The following is a 15,785-nucleotide window of genomic DNA, read 5'->3' as shown; positions in this document are numbered from 1 at the left end:
AGAAATTTTGATGATTTCTCCATGAAGGATTATAGGTGTTTCCATAGGATTCTCCCATGTAATTCACCTCTTCCATTGCAGGATTCTCAGGGTCATAAGCTTCTTCTTCAGAGGAAGCTTCTTTAGTACTACCGGATGCAGCTTGCATTCCAGTTAGATTCTGAGAAATCATATTGACTTGCTGAGTTAATATTTTGTTCTGAGCTAATATGGCATTCAGAGTATCAATCTCAAGAACTCCTTTCTTCTGAGTCATCCCATTATTCACAGGATTTCTTTCAGAAGTGTACATGAACTGGTTATTTGCAACCATCTCAATGAGTTCTTGGGCTTCTGCAGGGGTTTTCTTCAGATGAAGAGATCCACCAGCAGAGTGGTCCAATGACATCTTGGACAATTCAGATAGATCATCATAGAATATACATAAGATGCTCCATTCTGAAAGCATGTCAGAAGGACACCTTCTGATCAATTGCTTGTATCTTTCCCAAGCTTCATAGAGGGATTCACCTTCCTTCTGTCTGAAGGTTTGGACTTCCACTCTAAGCTTGCTCAACTTTTAAGGTGGAAAGAATTGCTTGCTCAACTTGCAATTCTGCTGCATTAGAGAAACTAATTGAGGCTTAAGCTCAAAGTTGTTTATTCCAATTGCAGGAATTGAGATGCTTCTTCCATAGAAGTCAGAAGTTGGTGCAGTAAAGTCACTAAGCATCATCCTTGCATATCCACCATTGTTATTGGGTTCGGCTGCCATATCTACTTCTTTTTCAAAATTTTCTGTAAGGGGTCCTCTCCGGAGTGTTGTGCTTTAGCTTCTCTTAGCTTCGTCTTCAGAGTCTTTTCAGGTTCAGGATCAGCTTCAATAAGAATGTCTTTATCCTTGTTCCTACTCATATGAAAAAGAAGAGAATAGAAAAGAAGAGGAATCCTCTATGTCACGGTATAGAGATTCCTTTATGTGAGTATAAGAATAGAAGAATAGAAGAATGAGGTAGAGAGAATTAGAGGAATTCGAACACAGAGAGAGGGAGAGGGTTCGAATTTTTAAGAAGAGGGAAAAGAAAAATATTTTTATTTTTATTTAATTAATTAAGTTAGAATTCAAACTTTAAGAAAATAAATAAAACAAATTAAAAACTAAATAAAGTAATTAATTAAAAAGATTTTTGAAAAAGTGGTTAGTGATTTTCAAAAATTAGAAGTGGAAAAGTAGTTAGGTAGTTTTGAAAAAGATAGGAAATAATAAACTTTTTTTAAAATTAAAACAAACAAGTCAAGTGGTTAATTGAAAAAGATTTGAAAATAAATTTTGAAAAGATAAGAGGCTAGAAAAAGATTTTGAAATTAAAATTTTAAAAAGATATGATTTAAATTTATTTTGAAAAATATTTGAAAAAGAAATTTAAAAAGATTTTATTTTGAAAATTAAAGTTGATGATTTGATTAACAAGATATTAAAAGATATGATTCTAGAATTTAAAGATTGAACCTTTCTTAACAGGAAAGTAACAAACTTGAAATTTTTGAATCAAAACATTAATTGTTAGTAAAGTTTTCGAAAATATGAAATAAAATTAATAAAAAGATTTTGAAAATTTATTTAAGAAATTCGAGAATGTTAAAAAGAAAGATGAAAAAGATTTGATTTTTGAAAAAGATTTGAAAACGTAAAATTTTTATATTGAAATTTTGACTTGACTAACAAAAAACAACTAAATTTTAAAAATTTTGACTAAGTCAATCCAAAATTTCGAAATTTATGAGTAAAATAAGGGAAATATATTATTTTTAATTTTTGAATTAATGAAGAAAGAGAAAAACAACAAAATGACACAAAACATAAAAATTTAAGATCAAAACAAATAATGCATGCAAGGACACTTTGAATGTCAAGATGAACACCAACAAAACTTTGAAGATCATGATGAACATCAAGAACATATTTTTGAAAAATTTTTAAGAAAAGAAAGACATGCAAGACACCAACTTAAAAATTTTTAAACTTTAGACACTAATAATTCGAAAGTGCATATGAAAAACAAGAAAAGACACAAAACAAGAAAATGTAAAGATCAAACAAGGAAAATCATCAAGAACAACTTGAAGATCAAAGAAGAACACGTGATGAATTTTCAAAAATTTCAAGAAGAATTAAAAATATGCAATTGACACCAAACTTAAAATTTGACAGAAGACTCAAACAGGAAACACAAAATTTTTTTGGTTTTATGATTTTATTAAATTTTTGTATATTTTTCGAAAAATTATTTCGGAAAAAGAGAATAAAGAAATTCAAAATTTTTAATAAGAATTTCAGGATTCGTGCAATGTTAGTCTAAAGCTTCGGTCCAAAAGAATTAGACATGGCCAAATGGCTAGCCAAGCTTTAGCATAACAAATACAGACATGTCCTTTCTATAGTGGAAAGTGAAAACCTCGGTCCAAAAGATTAGACATGGCTCAACAACCAGCCAGGCTTCAATATATCTCATGAAGCTCTAGAATTCATTCTTAAAAACTCTGAAGAACAATTTTTTTTTCAAAAATAAAAATAAAAAGCTTAAACATAAAATAAAATTACCCAATCTAAGCAACAAGATGAACCGTCAGTTGTCAAAACTCGAACAATCCCCGGCACTGGCTCCAAAATCTTGGTGCACGAAATTATGATCACACTTTTCACAACTCTGCACAAATAACCAGCAAGTGCACTGGGTCGTCCAAGTAATACCTTACGTAAGTAAGGGTCGATCCCACGGAGATTGTCGGCTTGAAGCAAGCTATGGTCATCCTGTAAATCGTAGTCAGGCGGATTTAAATGGTTATGAGGTTTTGATAATTAAAAGATAAATAAAACATAAAATAAAATAAGATACTTATGTAATTCATTGGTAGGAATTTCCTATAAGAGTTTGGAGATGCTTTGTTGCTTCTGAACCTCTGTTTTCCTATTGTCTTCTTCCAATCAAGCATGCTCCTTTCCATGGCAAGCTGTATGATCCTCTCGGATGAAAAATACCAGGTACGGTTTCTGCACGGCTAATCAATTGTCAGATTTCTCGTCTCGGATGAAAAATACCAGGTATAGCTACTACACGGCTAATCATCTGTCGGTTCTCACTAGCGTCGGAATAGGATCTCTCTATCCTTTTGCACACTGTCACTGCGCCCAACATTTGCGAGTTTGAAGCTCGTCACAGTCATCTCTTCCCAGATCCTACTCGGAATACCACAGACAAGGTTTAGACTTTTCGAATCTCAGGAATGCTGCCAATTGGTTCTAGCCTCTACCACGAAGGTTCTAATCTCACGGACTCAGTCTGTGGATTAGAGACCCAAAAGAATATACTCCGGCTGTTGTCCAATGACTACGCGAATCTTGGCTAAGTAAGTAACGAAGATAGTGGGTGATTGTCATGGGTCACCCCCTTCATTATGACTTAACTGAATTAAGTACGAGAGTATATCTTAGAGAAGAAGTAGGCATGAATTGAAAGAGAAACAATAGTACTTGCATTAATTCTTGAAGAATAGCAGAGATTCGCACCTTAATCTATGAGGTGTAGAAACTCCACCATAGAAAATACACAAGAGAAAAAGGTTTAGGCATGGCCGAATGGCTAGCCTCCCAATGTAACATAAGCTCCAAAGATCAAAAGAGTCTCTGGCTGGCGTTTACATGCCAGTTTGGGCCATCAAATCTCGCGCAAAGTATGGACGATTAAGCATTTCTGGAAAGCCCAAGATGTCTACTTTCTAACGCAATTGAAAGCGCACCAATTGGGCTTCTGTAGCTGCAGAAAATCCTTTTCGAGTGCAGAAGGGTCAGAATCCAACAGCATCTGCAGTCCTTTCTCAGCCTCTGAATCGGACTTTTGCTCAGGTGTCTCAATTTCAGTCAGAAAATACCTGAAATTACAGAAAAACACATAAACTCGTAGTAAAGTCCAAAAATGTGATTTTTGCATAAAAACTAATAAAATATAATAAAAAGTAACTAAAACATACTAAAAACTATGTAAAAATAATGCCAAAAAGAGTATAAGTTATCTGCTCATTACCTGGTATTTTTCATCCGAGACGAGAGATCCGACAGATGATTAGCCGTACAGAAACCGTGCCTGGACCATTTTTACTGAGAGGACGGATGGTAACCATTGACAACGGTGATCTACCAACATACAGCTTGCCATAGAAGGGAGCACGCATGATTGGATGAAGACAATAGGAAAGCAGAGGTTCAGAAGGAACAAAGCTTCTCCAAATGCTTATCTGAAATTCCCACCAATGAATTACATAAGTATCTTTATTTTAATCTACGTTTTATTTATCCTTCAATTATCAAAACTCATAACCAATTGAATCCACTTGACTAAGATTTACAGGATGACCATAGCTTGCTTCAAGCCGGCAATCTCCGTGGGATTGACTCTTACTCGCGTAAGGTTTTATTACTTGGATGACCCAGTGCACTTGCTGGTTAGTTGTACCGAAGTGGTGAAAAGTGTGATCACAATTCCATGCACCACTATTCTAAACTCATCAATTCCGAGTTATGATGAATACTTTAAGAAGTGGGGTGACTTGGAAGTGGAGAGAGCATTACGCCATGACGAGCAGTGACAAAGAAAATGAGGAAAGCTGGATTCTGGACAAAGTTAAAAGGGAAACAAAAAGGCAAGGGAGAAACTAGCACTCAAGAAGAAGAGAATAAAAAGAAAGACAAGCAAGCTAAGAAATAAAAGGTGGATTTGCTCCTTGTTTATCATAATCTAAATAAGAATGAACATGTTTTCTTTTAGTTGATTACTTGGTCTTTAGTTTAAGTCATTTTGAATTCTGTTGTGTTGTTTTCTTTAATATTGTCATAAGTGTGCTAGCCTAGGTTTGTGCTTTACTTTCACTTTGCCTGAATGTATGTCTTGTCTCTCTGTTTTCAATTGAATAAAAGAAAATGTTTGGAAACCAAGAAGTGTGATTGTCCAAGTTGGTAGGAATAGAATAAGGATAAATGGTGGTTTATGTTTGATTGTTAGTAAGCTCACTCATAAAAACAAAAAGGTAGAATGTCCTCCATAGTTTGAAACTAGTTGCTGTTTATGGAACCCTTGAAAATAACAAGCCTTGGAAGAAAGAAATAGCAATAAGGAAAACAAGAAAAGCCAACGTTGGAGGCAAAGTTGGACCTCCAACGGCAGCCCCAACATTGGCAAACAAAAATGAAAGAAACAAATAATAAGCTAGGCACCAATAGCTTAAGCCTTGAGACACATGCCTGTGGTCTCTTTGTACTAGGATATGCTTGGATGAATAGGTTCTAAGGAGTGTTTCAACACTTGGTAACTTGGGTTAACTAACCCAAGATTATCAACCAAAAGTCCACTATCAATAGCAACCTAGTTACAAGGCATTTAGTACCCTAAAGAAGTGCTGGACACCAATGTCTCTAGGATGAAATTTAAGCCAAGTGTCTGTAGTGTGTATGTGATGAGGAGAGGCTTGAGTTAGTAGGTCGGAGGGGTGCTTCATCACCCAATACCTTGAGCCATCTGGGTCGGGAGTGTTGACTGAAAACTTATTTTAAAAGTTGCCTCAACATAGAATGCTGAGCTACAAATAATGAAAAAAGTTTCTAAGTGAAAAAAAGCAAACACCAAGGATCAATAAATAACAAGGGTCATTTCAGCATCTTAGTTGAAACTTAGAAGGACATCTCACACCTTGAAACTAATAAAAGTTGAGCTGGAAATGTATCTTGCATGAAACCCCATGAATCAAGTTTAATTGCTTCCCAATAAGGACTCATATTCCTCTCTGTTTTCATTCATTTTTCTCATGTTTTAGTACTTGCTTGGGGACAAGCAAGATTTAAGTTTGGTGTTGTGATGCCAAGGCATCTTAGTCTAGTTTTACTAGCCTTTTTTTGTTTTCATTAGGTTTTATGCACTTTCTTGAGATATAAGTAAGTATTTGGATAAGAATTTCATGCATCTCTTGATTTAAACAAACTTGGTGTTTATGTGCTTTTCATAAGGTTTTTATGCAAAATTCTGCTTCATGATTGAATGATGCAAATCTCTTGTGAATTATAGCAAACTTTGATGCAAGTATTTGATTGATGATGGTTGAAAAGGAAGCTAAGGAAGGGAGAGCATACAAGCAACAAAAAAAGGGCCATGGAAAGGATCAAAGGGAAGCAACGTTGGTGGCAAAAGTTGGCCCACCAACGTTGCCTCAAAAGTTAAGGAAAGAAGAAGAGACCAATGTTGGAGCCAAAGTTGGTGCTCCAACATTAGGTCCAACACCCATGCTTAAAAGAGGTGAAAAGTTGGAGCTAAAGTTGGCCTCCAACTTTGCCTCAAACGTTGGCCAAGAAAAGTGCGTAGTTGGAGCCAAAGTTGGACTCCAACTATGCCTCAAACTATAAGCAAGAAGGCAACTTTTGAGCCCAAAGTTGGACCTCAAACGCTACCTCAAACGTTGGCCAAGAGAAAGGTGCATAGTTAGAGGCAAAGTTGGACTCCAACTATGCCTCAAACTTCAATTCAAGAGACCATAGTTGAAGCCAAAGTTGGACTCCAACTATGGGTCCAACGTTGGGGTTAGAGAGGTGCCAACATTGGAGGGAACGTTGGTGGTCCAACGTTACCTCCAACGTGCTCGACAAATTTTAAGTTTTGGAGATTGGGAAAATGTGCAACGACGCGTACGCATGAGGATGTGCTTTTTAGCCAATCGGCGCGCACGCGTAGGTCACGCGTATGCGTCGATAGGCAAACGTTGGTGGTCCAACGTTGGGTCCAACGTTGAGTCCAACGTGCTCGACAAATTTCAAGTTTTAGAGATTGGAAAAATGTGCAACGACGCATATGCATGGGTCACGCGTACGCGTGGATATGCTTTTTAGCCAATCGGCACGCACGCATCGGTCACGCATATGCATGGATGAGAAAACGTTGAACTCCAATGTGAGGTCCAACGTTGAATAAAACGATGGGTTAAACTTCAGGGCCAACATCCCAGCCTTGTTTGGCAAAGTTTGACCCAACTTTTGAGCTCAAACGTTGAACTCCAATGTAAACTTGATGAGCGGATAATTTATACGCTTTTTGGCATTGTTTTTAGTATGTTTTTAGTAGAATCTAGTTACTTTTAGGGATGTTTTCATTAGTTTTTATGCTAAATTTACATTTCTGGACTTTACTATGAGTTTGTATGTTTTTCTGTGATTTCAGGTATTATCTGGCTGAAATTGAGGGACTTGAGCAAAAATCAGATTCAGAGGTAGAAGAAGGACTGCTGATGCTGTTGGATTCTGACCTCCCTGCACTCAAAGTGAATTTTCTGGATGAAGACAGCAGGAAAGCAGAGGTTTAGAGGAACGAAAGCATCTCCATGCGTTTATCTGAAATTCTCACCAAGGATTTACATAAGTATTTCTATCCTTATTTTATTATTTATTTTCGAAAACTCCATAACCATTTTATATCCGCCTGACTGAGATTTACAAGATGACCATAGCTTGCTTCATACCAACAATCTCCGTGGGATCGACCTTTACTCGCGTAAGGTTTATTACTTGGACGACCCAGTGCACTTGCTGGTTAGTTGTGCGAAGTTGTGATAAAAAATTTGAGATTACAATTGAGCGTACCATGTTGATGGCGCCATTGATGATCACAATTTCGTGCACCAAACTCCAACGTCAACCCAATCTCAATACAAAAAGGCACCCAGGAAAAGTATGAACATTAACTTTTAAACGTCCTCATCAACGTCACTACAGGCCACTCCAAACTAGCTTCAACAAAGGAAAAAGGGCCCAGTCCAAGTACTTGAAGACTAAATGAAGAAAGTGTATAAATAGCTTAGAGTTTAAGTTAGAAGGGAGGCTTACACACTGAGTACTGTAACTCTGCCCAATTTTACTTTCTCTGTAATTTTTAGTTTACTTTCAATGTACTTTTTCATTTCACTTTCCATTCTGAGAGCTATGAACAACTAAACCCATTTCATTGGGGGTACGAAGGTCTATTGTAATTTAATGGATCAAATATAGTTTTCATTCATCTTCTTCTTTCCTTTCTCTTTGATTTACTAGAAAGCTTTCGATCTTCATTCAATTGAGTAGTTGTCTTGGGAAAGAAGCTACTCATACGTGGATTTTCTTTGAGCCTTGGAAAAGGGATGAGGAAATCATGCTAGAAATGCTTTCTCATGTTAGACCGGATTGGGGGTTGGATGGATATAGTGACATGTAATCCTACCAATACCTTGATTTGGAAATACATGTGGTATAATTAGTGACCATACTTCATCTCTTCCCATGAGCAATTAGATCAAGGAATTGGGCAATTATTCAAGCTTAGAGAGATTGAATTGCCAAGGAATTGGAATTCAATCACCTAAGATTGCCAAGAGATTAATGAGTTGCATGGATTGAGGAAGAGATGAGAATGAACTTGATCCGGAGAATACGATATCTCCTGAGCCCAATGAACTCCCCATCTCTAATCTTCCCATTCTATATACTTTCTGTTATTTACTTTTATGCCTAATCTCCCCATTCCCATTTATTTTCTTGCAATTTACTTTCTGCCATTTACATTCCGCATTTACTTTCTGTCATTTATATTCTTGCAATTTACTTTTCCTGCCATTTAATTTTCTGCACATCCAGATTCAAATTTGATTCAGTTCAATTAGAACATTCCTCTAATTAAAGTTGATCAACAATCAATCCCTGTGGGATTCCACCTCACTCTATTATGAGTTTTTACTTGACGATAATCTAGTGCACTTGCAGGTGGAAATTTGTTGAGAGACAAGTTTTCGTGCATCACGCACGCACGCATGATCATTTTCCCTTAAAAAAAAGAGTGCTCTGTGCGCACGCATAGGTTTGTGCGTGCGCACACTTCTATATCCCCGTTCTGTTTTGAGCACTCACACACCTTGTGCGTGGGCACACCTCCCCTGTTCCACCTTGTGTGCGTGCGCACACCTGCCTGTGCATACGCACAGGTGCTGTTTTGGGCAAAATTTTTATTGCACATTGAATTAAGACCTAATACACTTCTACCCCCTCCACCCCCCCTCTTTTCTCTCTTTTGCCCTATTTTCTACTTATTCTTGCTAGTTTTCATTGCATCTCATTTTTGTTTTAGTAATTATATTAGTTTTAGTTTAAGTGTATGTGATTAAATAAGTTGCAAGTGTTTGTTTGATGTTGATTGGGTTGTTTGTTGGTTGAATTTCATCAATGTACTTATACTTTGCCTTAAATTACTATCACCTAATTGGATTTGCACATGTACATTTGGTTGCATATTAGGTGAAGCTTTTATGAGTGCACATGGAATTTAGTGAATTGAATTACTTATTCATCATGGTTTTTAAGTCAATATAATCACATCACAAGGTCGTTGTTTCTTATTAATGCTTTGCATTTGTTTGAGTTGACTTGACTTGATTCCTATCAAGACATGTCACCTTTTGTAACAAACACCTTCACCATGTGATTATTTAATTATTCCTAAGGATGAATAAGTAATTGATTTGCATTTCACTAAAGCTAGACTTTCCTAGGGTTCGGCTAGGACTTGTGAATCCAAATTGGTTACTTTCACTTGACTTTCCTTTACGCTATAGGTTAACTAAGTGAAGCAATAACTAATTATGATTACAACTGATAGAAATAATGATGATAGGAAGTCTGATTCTCACTTCTAGCCAAGGCTTTTATATCATTTGATTTTTCATTCACATTACTAGCTTGTTCTTTTCTTATATGAAACTTCAAACACCAATACACTCTCTAACCAACAATGTGCATCTTGGAGCACTCCTAGGGAGAACGACTCAGGACTCATACTCTCGGTTATTGATTTTAGATTGTTTGGTGTGGAATTGTGTGTCGGTTTAGACTATACTATGATTGGATTTATTGATAAACTCTATACCGGCATAAATTCACTCATCAAAATGGCACCGTTGCCAGGGAGTTGCACATGAGTGCCATGTTGTTGGTTAGCGTAGATATATGAATATGTACATACTTGCACTTTGCTTGATTATTTGTGTTAGTTAGGATTACTCTTTGTTTAGTACACTTGATTGTCATGAGCTCTTTGTCTCTTTCCTTGAATGACGCTTTCTTTACCCGATCAGAGTTTAGCTAGATATGATCCGGTAATAGAAAGAGCTTTGCTTCATCTTAGACAAGCTCGGAGACGGTTAGCCTTTGGAGGTGGTGAAAAGATTTCTACCAATTCACCCACCATATCCGAAGTTGATTCCGGATCATCATTCGAAGAAGGCACTGTTTACTCTTGCATAGACACTACTAATAACTCTTCTATTGATCTAGGTACGGATACCATGGCCGCCCCAAGGTGAGTCACTCTCAAGGAAGCCGGTGCTCTGGATTTTGTTCTTCAACCTACTCACATTCGTCATCCAGACTTGAATGCTAACTTTGAACTTAAAACGGCTTTAACCAATCTTCTTCCCAAGTATCAAGGACTTCCCGCTCAAGATCCCGTTAGACACCTTAAGAACTTCCAAGGTGTATGCTCTACTACTAGGCGGAAAGGCTCTAGTGAAGTTGCGGTTTGGTTGTATGCTTTTCCTTTCTCTCTTGAAGGGAGAGCTAAGGAGTGGTTCTATTCTTTGCCAAGTGAGATTGTTGGTGATTGGGACTTGCTTAGAAGAGAGTTCTTAGACAAGTTATTTTCCACAGCGGTGACTGGTAAGTTGCGGAAAGAAATCTCATGCATTGTCCAAGGCAAGTTGGAAACTCTATATGAATATTGGGAGCGGTTCTGAAAGCTTCTTGATTCATGCCCCAACCATATGATTGACACTCTTGTGTTAATAAGCTATTTTTGTCAAGGGATATCCTCCTAGATGCTTCAAGCAATGGCTCTTTGACAAAATATAGAACGGCGGAGGAGGCTTGGCAATTGATCTCCGACTTGGCCGAGTCCACCTTGCATGCTAGACAAAGAAGAAATCACCCTAGAGCCGTTAATGAAGTCTCTTCTAGTGGTGAGACCGCCACCCTTACCAAAACCTTGTGTGAGATGAAAAGTCCAAGTGAATCAACAACAACCTCCATTCCATGAACAACCTCCACCACCTCCTCAACACCAACAAAGCCAACAATTAGTCCCCCAAAGAGTATGCGGCATTTGCTCATGCTACTCCCACTACACGGATGAATGCCCAACCCTCCAAGAAGATAACACGTTGGTGGCTACCTATAACTTCTATGATCGTCCCTTCTATGATCGCTCTAATCAAGGATACTATTCACAAGGGGGCAACTTCAATCAAGGGTACCGTCAACAATGAGGCAATTACAACCAAGGGAGTAACAACTTTAATCAAGGTTGGAAAGACAATTCCAACCAAGGTTGGTGGGACAATTATCAACAAGGAGGTAGAGACAATGGAGGAAACCAAAGATGGAGCAACAATAATTCACAAAATCGATATTCACAAAACCAACCACATCAACAACCAAACCACGGAAGAAACTACCAACCTGTTCTGAGGGTTACCTGAAACTGAAGGTTGATCTCGGATGAGATCTGCGGTAGTAGCCGGAGCTGTCGTGTCCGACTTATTTGATCTGGTGGAGCTAGAGATGCTGTTGATCCTTCGTCATCGGAGGGTGGTGGTACCTGCAAGAGACTCCGATGCTTAAGTTAGCATGGGCTTTAAGTAGGTTTTTAGTAGAATCAGAGTATAAGTTATACCTGGATGCTCCAGTATATTTATAGTAGTGTAGGCTGACCTTTCTAGATATGTGATGAGCGGATAATTTATACGCTTTTTGACATTGTTTTTAGTATGTTTTTAGTAGGATCTAGTTACTTTTAGGGATGTTTTCATTAGTTTTTATGTTAAATTCACATTTCTGGACTTTACTATGAGTTTGTGTGTTTTTCTGTGATTTCAGGTATTTTCTGACTGAAATTGAGGGACTTGAGCAGAAATCAGATTCAGAGGTTGAAAAAGGACTGCTGATGCTGTTGGATTCTGACCTCCCTGCACTCAAAGTGGATTTTCTGGAGCTACAAAACTCGAAATGGCGCGCTTCCAATTGAGTTGGAAAGTAGACATCCAGGGCTTTCCAGCAATATATAATAGTCACTTTGGCCAAGAATTGACGACGTAAACTGGCGTTCAATGCCAGCTTTCTACCCAAATCTGGCGTCCAGCGCCAGAAAAGGATCCAAAACCAGAGTTGAACGCCCAAACTGGCACAGAAACTGGCGTTCAACTCCACAAATGGCCTCTGCACGTGCAACACTCAGGCTCAGCCCAAACACACACTAAGTGGACCCAGGAAGTGGATTTATGCATCAATTACTTACTCATGTAAACCCTAGTAGCTAGTTTATTATAAATAGGACCTCTTACTATTGTATTAGACGTCTTTTTGACCATCTTTGGATCCTGGATTGTATTCTGATCCTGTGATCTCGTTTAGGGGGCTGGCCATCTCGGCCATGCCTGGACCTTTCACTTATGTATTTTCAACGGTAGAGTTTCTACACTCCATAGATTAAGGTGTGGAGCTCTGCTGTTCCTCAAAGATTAATGCAAGTACTAATGTTTTCTATTCAATTCATCTTATTTCGCTTCTAAGATATCCATTCGCACCCAAGAACGTGATGAAGGTGATGATTATGTGTGACGCTCATCACCATCTCCCCTATGAACGCGTGCCTGACAAACACTTCTGTTCTACATGAATTAAGCTAGAATGAATATCTCTTAGATCTCCTAACAGGAATCTTCGTGGCGTAAGCTAGAATGATGGCGGCATTCAAGAGAATCCGGAAGGTCTAAACCTTGTCTGTGGTACTCTGAGTAGGATTCAATGATTGAATGACTGTGACGAGCTTCAAACTCGCGAGTGCTGGGCGTTAGTGACAGACGCAAAAGGAGGGTGAATCCTATTCCAGCATGATCGGAAATCGACAGATGAATAGCCGTGCCGTGACAGGGTGCGTGAGCATATTATTCACTGAGAGGAGGGGATGTAGCCACTGACAACGGTGATGCCCTTGCATACAGCCAGCCATGGAAAGGAGTAAGACTAATTGGATGAAGATAGCAGGAAAGCAGAGGTTCAGAGGAACGAAAAGCATCTCCATTCGCTTATCTGAAATTCCTACCAATGATTTACATAAGTATCTCTATCCCTATTTTATTATATAATATTCGAAAACACCATTATCACTTTATATCTGCCTGACTGAGATTTACAAGGTGACCATAGCTTGCTTCATACCAACAATCTCCGTGGGATTCGACCCTTACTCACGTAAGGTATTACTTGGACGACCCAGTGCACTTGCTAGTTAGTTGTATCGAAGTTGTGACAATTATGAATTAAGATCAGAGCACCAAGCTCTGGAGCCATTACCAGGATTTGTTCGAGCCTGGAGATCACAATTTCGTGCACCAAGTTTTTGGCGCCGTTGCCGGGGATTGTTTGAGTCTTCGGCAAGCTTTTGGTCCGGTAACATCAGTGCCAGATTCCCTTTTGATCCGGCAACAGCACCAAGTTTTTGGCGCCGTTGCCGGGGATTGTTTGAGTTTGGACAACTGACGGTTCATCTTGTTGCTCAGATTGGGTAACTTTCTTTTCGTTTTCTTTTCAAAAAGTTTTCAAAAATTTTTCAAAAAAATTTCTCTTGTTTTCGAAAAAAAATAAAAATATTTTCAAAAATTTATTCAAAATTTTTAAGAATGAATTCTAGTGTTTCATGAAGCATGTGAAGCCTGGCTGGCTGTAAAGCCATGTCTAAATTCATTTGGACTGAGGCTTGCAATTTGTTATCAAGAGCAAATAAGTTGTTGCTCATCCACCTGCTGCTGATCCATGATCACCTGCTGAAGCATGGCTGGCCATTGGCCATGTCTAGTGTTTTGGACTGGAGCTTTCTTTGAAAGCTTGGCTGGCTAGTGAGCCATGTCTAATTCCTGGACTGAAGCTTTAGACTAAGAATGCAAGATTCCTGGAATTCATATTAAAAATTTTGGAATCCTTATTTGTTCTTTTTCATATAATTTTCGAAAAAATCCAAAAAAAATTAGAAAATCATAAAAAATCAAAAATATTTTCTGTTTTTCTTGCTTGAGTCTTGAGTCATATCATAAGTTTGGTGTCACTTGCATATACATATTGCATTTTTCGAAAATTTCATGCATTCATAGTGTTCTTCATGATCTTCAAGTTGTTCTTGGTAAGTCTTCTCGTTTGATCTTGATGATTTTTTGTTTTGTGTCTTTTCATGTTTATCATATGCATTCTTGAATTCTTAGTGTCTAAGCATTAAAGAATTCTAAGTTTGGGGTCTTGCATGTTTTCTTTGCATTAAAAAATTTTCAAAAATATGTTCTTGATGTTCATCATGACATTCAAAGTGTTCTTGGTGTTCATCTTGACATTCATAGCATCCTTGCATGCATTCATTGTTTTGATCTAAAAATTTCATGCATTGCATAATTTTCATGTTTTTCATAAAAATTTCAAAAATCAAAAAAATATCTTTCCCTTTTTCTCTCATCAAATTCGAAAATTTGGATTGACTTTTTCAAAAATTTTTAAAATCAAGTTGTTTCTTATGAGTCAAATCAAATTTTCAATTTGAAAATCTTATCTTTTTCAAAATCTTTTTCAAAAATCAAATCTTTTTCAAAATTCTTAGTTATTTTCGAAAAATTCAAAAAAATATTTTTCAAAAATCTTTTTCTTATTTTTGTATCAAATTTTCGAAAATAACAATAGCAATTAATGTTTTGATTCAAAAATTTCAAGTTTGTTACTTGCTTGTTAAGAAAGATTCAAACTTTAAGTTCTAGAATCATATCTTGTGATTTCTTGTGAATCAAGTAATTAATTGTGATTTTAAAAATTCAAATCTTTTTCAAAAACTAATTTCTATCATATCTTCTCAAAAATATCTTCTTATCTTATCTTTTTCAAAAATATCTTTTCAAAATATCTTCTCTAACCTCCTAACTTCTTATCTTTTCAAAATTTGTTTCAACTAACTAACTAACTTTTTGTTTGTTTCTTAACTTTTTCAAAACCACCTAACTAACTCTCTCTCTCTAATTTTCAAAAATATCTTCCCCCTTTTTCAAAATTTCTTTTTAATTAACTAATTATTTTTATTTTTATTTTTGATTTCAAAAATTTTCGAAAATTTCTAACATTTTTCAAAAAAACCATTTTTCAAAAATCACTAACTCTTTTTCAAAATAATTTTCGAAAATTATCTCTCCCCCATCTCATTCTATTTATTCATTCATATCTTAACATCTCATCTCACCTCTCTTCCATCCTCACAGTTGTGTTTCTTCCATTATATTACATTCTTTGTCTCCCCCTCTTCTTCCACTCACACAGGGATCCCTATACTGTGGTATAAAGGATCTCCATTATTATTATTATTTTTTTGTGCCTTCTTCTTTGTCATATGAGCAGGAGAAAAGATAAGAGCATTCTTGTGGAAGCAGATCCAGAACCTGAAAGGACTCTGAAGAGAAAATTAAGAGAAGCTAAAATACAACAATCCAGAGATAACCTTTCAGAAATTTTCGAACAGGCAGAGGAGATGGCAGCCGAAAATAATAATAATGTAAGGAAGATGCTTGGTGACTTTACTGCACCTAATTCCAATTTACATGGAAGAAGCATCTCCATTCCTGCCATTGGAGCAAACAACTTTGAGCTGAAACCTCAATTAGTTTCTCTGATG

General features: G+C 37.0%; 1 non-coding gene across 1 annotated transcript; it reads left to right on the top strand.

Annotated features, from left to right (window-relative positions):
• Positions 1-442: 442 nt before the first annotated feature.
• Positions 443-550, top strand: LOC112787842 (small nucleolar RNA R71). The gene has a single exon (XR_003195231.1). It is a non-coding gene; the product is annotated as a small nucleolar RNA R71 (small nucleolar RNA).
• Positions 551-15,785: the final 15,235 nt, after the last annotated feature.

This window comes from Arachis hypogaea, chromosome 20, assembly GCF_003086295.3.
Source record: "Arachis hypogaea cultivar Tifrunner chromosome 20, arahy.Tifrunner.gnm2.J5K5, whole genome shotgun sequence".
NCBI classification, from domain to species: Eukaryota; Viridiplantae; Streptophyta; class Magnoliopsida; order Fabales; family Fabaceae; genus Arachis; species Arachis hypogaea.
Note: the sequence above shows the minus strand (reverse complement) of the source record. Positions and strands in the feature narration are given on the sequence as shown.